Source organism: Rhynchophorus ferrugineus, unplaced genomic scaffold, assembly GCF_030347505.1.
Source record: "Rhynchophorus ferrugineus isolate W39M unplaced genomic scaffold, kcgeb_rfMv2 rfM3, whole genome shotgun sequence".
Classification (NCBI taxonomy): domain Eukaryota; kingdom Metazoa; phylum Arthropoda; class Insecta; order Coleoptera; family Curculionidae; genus Rhynchophorus; species Rhynchophorus ferrugineus.
The window spans coordinates 28,211,599-28,220,710 of NW_027472582.1; positions in this window are offsets into that span (position 1 = coordinate 28,211,599).

The following is a 9,112-nucleotide window of genomic DNA, read 5'->3' on the forward strand; positions in this document are numbered from 1 at the left end:
TTCATCCTTATCTAGATATATCAGCCGCCGCGAATTATGCCTATTAACTGCGAAATAATACTGTTATATTATGTAAAATTAGTCTAAAACATCCCATGTACTTCTTGTGAACAATATTGTGTATTACCATTCGCTGAACGAACAAGGAATAAACGTATACCAAAAATTAGAGCTCATTTTTTCTGTCATGAATTTTTATATTTAGCTAGTCTTGACTGTTACAGTAACTTTAGTGGGTGCTAGTTTTACCAGTAGCCATGTAGGAGGAAATCTATGAATAATTAGATGTTATTTAAAGTGATACTTGCATAATACGTCTAAAAAATTGATGTAGTTATTGGGGAGATCATAAATTATTGGGACAGAATTGTAGTTCAGGGTCTAAGATTACTAATGCCGGACTGTAAATTAAATCTGCTAGAAATTCGGCAGAATCTTAGAGTTCAGGGTGTACGACCACCAGAGACCTCCCCACCTTTAGACTATTGGAATTTAAAAACACCAGAATTTTGAAAACTATTCCATACAGGCAATACCATGAGAAATTGGCGGAAACAAGGCAATTTAGAATATCAACGCAAACTAGTGGATGAATTGTTTTTACAGTCGAAAGTTGCCTAGATAAGACAATGACTACGTACAACCCTTTGGCCATTTTTTTAGTTGCGGGATGTTATATAGCATGACCAATACTATCATTGATATTTAGACAAAATGGAGTACTTATGATGTTTATATGTTCTGTCTGTGAAATATAAACAGTGAAGTATTTAGAACTAAGGGTCTTGTTTATATTAAAATCGGTTTGAATTGGCACTCTGAACAATTGTTCCTATAAGACATTAATTTCCATTGAAACAAAATAATTTTCAATTAGATTATTAGTTTCTATTTTAAATAAAAATACCTGAAAATGGGAAATTAGGGACTTGTTTGGACAAATTGGAATACGAAAATCACAAAAGTCCGTTGTTGATTGCGATTTGTGCGGTTGAGCAAAGTATCGTAAGAAAATCTGCTATTACACAGTAATGTATCACAATAATGGAGAAAGGTGCATATTTAATCTCTGTTTTTTTATATTGTTTTTATTTTTGATTGGTTTTTATTATACCATTTTGTTACTAGAAGGTCCTCATAATTAAAAATATATTAATTATAACTACTTCTCATTTGTACTGGAACATTACGCAGCACCTAAAGGGTAATTGGTCAATTATTGCTGTTTTATTGTATTATTTGTTTTTTAAATTATATTTTCATTATCGGAAACGGCATCTTTACTGTCTCAAAGAACAGCGTATTGCAACACTTTTAAGTCATGACGGTTTAATAAAAATGCGGGCCTCGTAAATAATGAAAGGTTACGGAAGGTGTCAGCATGATATGTGGCAATAATCTCTGAAATTATAACAGAACCGAATGTCGTGGCTACGCCTTAGCATTGATGCAAATAATATCATTAAAAAACTGTCCCGCTGACATTTATGACAACCTAAGTATGAACTTTGTACGCGGCATATTACCATTCAGCTTTGTTATGCGAAAAAAATTCAACAATCAAGGAGCCGCAAAAGCAGATAACAGGTTACATATGATTTAAATATATCTGTTTGGTCTGTTAATATTAATTCTACTATAATGTTTACTGTTTGAAAATTTTTATTTTGATTATATTTAATTTTTATTATATGTATATATATATATATATATATATATATATATATATATATATATATATATATATATATTGCATGTATGTTAGATGTTCGTAATGGCACTGTTTCAACCCAAATTTCCATAGTATCTCTCAAGAGTAGTAGCTCCTGTAGCTTCCAACAGTTGACAGCTAAGAAATTGAGCTATTGCAATCCTGCCTTAGTGGCCGTTCGCCCTGAATTGCAAGCTACTCTTTAATTTCCACTAAACTATATTAATCCACAGCAACTTCAGTTCATTTTTGGTGGCCCTACACCTTGAACTGTGATGCATCTGCCGGGAATGCATAGACTGGGAGTATTTTCCAAAGTTTGAATGTGTCTAACTTGTGCACCTTCATTCTTTATTATATTTTGTGACCAGTATGTTTCAGCTGCATTCTTTTTTCAAACTTCACTTAACTATACCAAGAAACGGTTCGAGTAACTGCGAAACGATAGCCAATCCAACGACAACTTGAAAACTTTATATTATTTAATAGTAAGAAGAGGCGACTTCTTGAACGGCGATACGAACTTTTTATCTAGTTTCTATCGATTTATAACTGATCGACGGTTGATAAGAAGGTAATCAAATTATCCTTGTGGAGAGGATAGAATCTAGATCATATCGAAATTAATGTTGTGTCTAGTTTATTTGGGATTCCTGAGTTTCCTGCAAATTTCATATGCTAGCTGAACATTTAAGAAACTTTCCAGAAATGCGTTATTCTTAATTTCCATGATAACTTAGACCTTCCGATGCTGAGAATTCAGGTGGATTAGAAACTGGTTGAGTTTCATGTTCTAGTTTTGATATAACTTATATATTTACATCAGATAGAAGGCTCAATATGGTACAGGCTGGTCTTCCATTTTATGATTCGAAATATAGCGAACCCATTTTCTTATTTCTTTTCTTTCCTGGAGATTTTCTTAAAACTAGAAATATGTAAAAAAAGAGAGTGTATTAAACCTATTTATTATTTATATGCTATCATACTTAAGTATTGTATTGTGCTATTTAATATTTGAATTGAGATCAAAATCTAAGCAATTAAAGATTGAATTTTCTTTATTTGGTAACACGTTCTTTACTATGGTATCAGTGTGTATATTATTCCATTTTCATATACTTATTGAATTTAATTCAATTTCTTCTTGGGAATTATTAGAATTTGAGATTCTTTTGGTAATTTCGTGGAGTAACTTTCATATAAAATTTAGAAACGGCAAATTATATTATTTGCCTTGCAATTAAGTGCCCTAAACATTTTTACCTACGTCAATAGAAAAAAGTAAATGAAAATAAGTCAAAAACAGATGTTACGGTAGTATTGTTAGGTTAAAAAATTATATGGTTAATAAAATATTAGATATTTGAATTGATTCCTTACGTTTTACCGAATTCTGTTATTCTTTCCAACAATATATTCTCCACCAAATATATTTTATTAACAATCTTTTTCAGTATATTGTATTTGGTATGTCTCACTACGATTTTGATTGCACACCATCTTGATTATGTGACGTTTAGCTCAGTTTCCCTTTAACCATTTTGTTGTGTAGACGTCAACATTTTGGATGATCTTGTGGCGGTCTATACAACACAACGGTGAAAGCGAAACTGAGCTTAACGTCACATTAAAATGGTAGCGGGACTTTTGCCCTACAATATCTAAGTAATTAATTTAGTAATAGGTAATAATGTACGCGTTCTTTTTAAAACATGTCGTACTTAATGAAACTAGTGTATCTACTATAAAAGTCGAAAAGTATTGGAAAAACTACTTCATGAATTAATAAAACCTTATCAAAAATTAATCTCTACTCTGAAACCCAAATAGTAGGTAATTTGGGACGATATTAAAAATGATGCGACTTAACTCAATCCTTAATAATTATAAAAACACGTCATTTGAAATTTAAATAACGGAAAATTTCAACGAGGAAAAAAAGAAGAGCTTGATTTTTATTTTATCTATATCTTCATTGGCTTGCCTTAATATAGTTTGCCAATCTATGAGTGCAGCATGGTTATTGCTTAGGTAATATTCAATGTGTTTATACCGATATTTCCCAATTTAATTTACTATAAATATAAACCCTGTTAGCTCTATCGGTTATTCCGCGTGAACCAAGGAATAGGAGAAGTTTAATGATGTCTGGATGATATGAAAAGTATTTTGTCCATAAATATTGAATGATACGCTAATAAAATACCAATATTTGGTAAACATAAACAAAATTTATTTGACATTATTTTATTCTAGACAGCAATATAAATCTAGCAAACCGTAAAATTATTATATCCCAGAATATTGTTATTGTGTATTTCGCCATAACGTTTAGATTTGATTCTGTATATCAATTTTAGTTTTCCTTTTGTTCGGGCACTACCTATACAGATATCAATGATATTACGGTTGCCAATGAATGTTTCCTATGATTAATGTTCCTACAGACTAGTTAATTTATATATACACGTATCTCAGTTTCGATACCTATAACGCTATTTCTTGGGTTATTTTTAGAAGTGAAGAAAAAGTAGTGACAATTTATTAGACTCACTCAAGTAAACTGCTGATTCTGTTCATATCTTACATACAATTCATTTGTCAAATTTTTCAGATTTTTTGTGATGGTATCCTAGTCAGTGCAACTTCACTTGCTTATTTTCTGTGATTATTGATTGTTGTCGACTTGTTCGTCAGTTGGCTTTTAGTTACCCTTTAAACTTATACTTCTACCTAGATTTTTATTAGGTGCCTGCAAATACTTTTTAATCGATTTCATATATATATATATATATATATATATATATATATATATATATATATATATATATATATATATAAAACATTTATTTTATAAAAATTTTTGATATAAGCACTTGTTAAAAAAAAGGGTGAAGATGGATACATAAATTTGAAGGAGCTCCTAAGATGTTAAAAAAAATAGTGGATATTTTAAAAAAAGTTAATAAATACTTAATCTAGAAGTACGGTTTAGTTACCCTACGGGTTAGATGGAATTGGCGATGGTTTGAGTTCAGGAGTGATAAAACAATTTCTAGAAGTGTATACGGATCTCAGCGCATTTGTAGTATCTTGATAACTTTTTTGTTTTTTCAAGGAGCGGCTATACCAAGATATAGCGAAAATTGAAAGGCGATACTAAGGATTTTGGGACGAAGGCATAATGAACTATTACTACTGAATACTGATGTGTGAAATATATCCCAAGTAGTATAAGAACTTTTTGGCACCTTTGGTTGCTCATATCCAATACCTTGCATACTTGTGTATTTTATAAAATTTTTTAATTTCAAGTGTAAGTTTATTTAAAAACTATAAATGCAATGTTACTTGCACAGTTTTTTCCAAGAGCAGCCATTAATATATAATGCCTGTTATTGTTCCAATTACCAATGTTTGTAACTGTAATTATAAATTTCTTTAGGCAACAGTATAAGATTCGACAAGGCACAACAATTTCAATCACAGTTACTGTCCAGTCCGTAAGCTATATACCCAAAGTATGTCCAGTTTAGATACACTTTGGCCGCTAAAAAGAGGAGTTAAAATATTATAAAAATTCCTGCACCACTCTTTTTCCTCATTAATTGTATATTAACCCTCGTAACAAGTATTTAAATTTTAGGTCTATCTTAATTTAAGAATTATACTAATATTATACATTACTGTCAGAATTTAATTTTATAGATAATTTAGTTCACTATAAAAAGAAAGCAAAAAGTTATTTCTGCCTCGCGGATCAATATTGGAACGTGTGATTGTACCTATTATGTATATCTCGACGCGTACGCGTAAAATTTAAATTATTTCCGGTATATCTTGTTATTAATCTTGAAAACGTATTTTTGATGCGTATAATAAATATGTTTCGTCGACGTATTCCCACGAAGAAAAAGTACTGTTTTTATTTTTAAAGAAATAACTAATTTTTCCGGCCTTTAACCCAAAAATTAAATCCCAGTAAAAATTGATTTTCCTCTTCAATTTGTATCTAGAAACTACATTTTCTAAAATATTTACATTTTCTCCGTGTAGTGACATGATAAATGGACTTTAGACGTCGGAGATTAGGGACAGTTTTGTACGTCACACTTTGTATTTCCGGGATTCTGTCCATAGATAATTCAGAATTATCCGTAGCAAATTCCTTATACGGTCGCCCGGCACTTTATTATGCTTTATAAACGGTAAAGCATTTTAAAAATTTCCGCAATACCCTTCACTAATAATAGCGGTCCTGACACTACATTTGTTATTTAGAAGAGCTTGATGAGTCTAACAAAGAAGATGGCTCTTTGCAACAATTATAAAAAATTAAAGTTATGACAAATTTAAGAAAGAAATATATCAACATATACAAGGTGATTGCTATAGTTTAATATCTATATTAAATTATCACAAATAGGATATTTTGTTGAATGTCTTTTATTTCAATTAATTATAAACTATTATATTTAGGCATAGAGATAAACTTAAGAAAATAAAATTAAACTTTAACAATACCCGAAATTAGTTGGCCTATAGATTAGTTTTAAAATATTTTTGTTTAATTTGAAGCTTTATAGTGAAAATGTGATATTATGTACTTTCAGGCAATTAAAAGATTGCATCTCGAAAGAACAGTGTATCTTTGGAGGCTATCAACAAATCGTCTAATTTCTTGGTATCTTCATAAGTGCAGTGCTGTTCAGAGAGGACCCGCCTCAGATGTCAGAAAAAGTAGTAATCAGAAGTAACAAGGTTCGGAAAATACCATGGGTGGAGTAGCACTTCCCACACTACTCCTATTATAATACTTTCAAGTATGCTTTCCTCGGTTTTGCAAGATGTGTTTGGGTTGAGCGTCAAGCTAAAGAATAATATTGTTGTGTCTTTGCTCTTATTCCGGTTATTTTTCGCGCAGTGTTTGGCTTTCACCTCTCAATATTCCTCGATACCAATGCCGAATAATTCGCCGCAAGAACAGACTCCACAGAAGAGCTCGTGCAACCCTAAACCCCGACGATAAAAGGGAGGCCAACGAGGCATCCAGCCAAGTCCAAGTCAGTCAAAGTCGGCAGAGAAGAGAAGCACCTCTTCAATCTCAGAATTCACTTCTCTTAAATCAAAGAATTGACGCGCCCGCAGATATCTATAGAATCTCAAAAAGTTTAGCGGGGAAAATGAAAAGAGACATTCTATCCTTGAAATCTGAATGGCCAAATTTTGCAGTATCGGACAGCGAAAAAACCGAGCTCCTGGCCGAAGCGTTTGAAAAACAAATGGAATGTCTACCTTTTAAAAAAGGTGCTTTAAAAAAGTGCCGCTACTCGAAACAAAAAAGTCATCAATTCATTCAGTCAGAGGCCAACAATATAGGAAAAATACCACCTCCAAACTATCTCCAAAACCATCTAGTCCCATCAAAAGTGCTACAAAAAATCATCAACAATCTTAAATCCAAAAACGCACCTCGATACGTTGAAATTTCAGTATTCTAACTCAAAAAGCTCCCACGCAAGCAACTCTCGGAATTAACCAACATCATAAATCGCATCATACACATAGTCGTGATTCCGAAAATATAAGCAGATTATTTGCCAAGAAATAAGACGGTTCGTTTTCTCCTTATACAAGACATTCCATGCAACCTCAGCTCTCTTCAAAAATTCCCACATGAGATCACTGCCAGAGGCGTTCTCAATCCGGTAACCCCGAAGACTATCCCTCCAAAAGTGATTCTCCAATCCGCCAAAGGTTCTCGTACCCCAAATATAGCGCCTTCACGGGCAATCCTCTTTTATAAATTGAATTAACATCACCAAGAAAACCTTTTCAGCTGGTAAATCAGACTCTATCTAGACTAGAGTAAAACAATCCCTAATGATTGGTTCGGCGAGTAATGCCCTCAGATCCCCATCTTCAAAGTTTCTTTGGTTGTCCGGTACGCTCATTGCCTTTCGTATCAATATCACCGCCACTTTTAAAACATTGAAACCAATATCCGCAGGTTGAAATTGATGAAGAATGGTTGCCATAATCTTCACACAGCACACGATAATGTTCAGCTGCCTTTTTCTTTAAATTGAAGTAAAAAAGTAAAACAATGTCTCGCAAATGCGATTTACTCGGTATAAAATCTAACATTTTCAACCTAGATTCATACTGAGATGTGAAGCCTGTCAGTGGGCCTTCAACATGAAGATAGTTACAATTGTACCCAATGCTATTTAATACACAGTAACACCAGCTGATCGTGTGAGTTTATAAAGGTTCCACTTTTATAAGTATTTTGTATGATATTCACTTTTTGAAACAGAAACTTTCTAATCGGTGGGTACAACATTTTATTAGGCTTCTCTTTCTAGTTTTAGTTACTGTATAACACTCGTTGCCTACTTACTTGAAGGTATTACTTTTCGAGATCAAATAAAATCTAAATAAAATCATTTTCATTCTTTCAATTTTCTATTTTCAAACATATATTTCATTCATTACTCAATACCCAAAATTTCCTTAAACTTCTTTCCAGTTTTACCTGAGCTCATATGTGCATTGAAGACTGCAATCGGAATATAACAGGTCAATTGCAAGCCCCCGACCTACCATAGTAAAACACATTTTTATTGCAAAATTAGTTTTTTTTATTCAACATAATTTCCTTCAAGGATGATACACTGATTATAGCGACCCTCAAACTTTCCGATACCATTTTTGTAGTATGATTTGTTTTTGCTTCAGAATAGGCCTCAGTTTCGCCGATCACCTCTTCATTGGACGAACATTTCTTTCCAGCGAGCATTTTTTGAGATCTGAGAACAGGAAATAGTCGCTGGGGACCAGATCTGGAGAATACGGTGGATGAGGAAGCAATTCGAAGCCCAATTCATAGATTATTGCCATCGTTTTTACTGACTTGTGACACGGTGCATTGTCTTAATGAAGCAGCACTTTCTTTTTCTTCAAATGCGGCCGCTTTTCGCCGATTTCGTCCTTCAAACGGTCCAGTAACGCTATGTAATAGTCGCTGTTGATGGTCCTTCCTTTGTCAAGGTAGTCAATGAAAATTATTCCATGTGTATCCCAATTGTTCCCATTCCATGTCCCATGTGCATGACTGTGGCGTTTTCCCATGTTTTGGAGCGAGTTCATCATGTGCAGTCCGCTCGGATGACTCTCGATTTGGACGGAGTGAAATGATGGAGCCATGTTTCATCCATTGTCACATATTGACGCAAAATCTCGGGTTTATTGCACTTGATAATCTTCAAACACTGCTCCAAATCATCAACTCGTAGTTATTTTTGGTCAAATATTCGTGAATGATATGATGGACACGTTCAGTTGATATCTTTAGAGTGTCTGCTATTTCATTCAATTTCAATTTACGGTCATTCA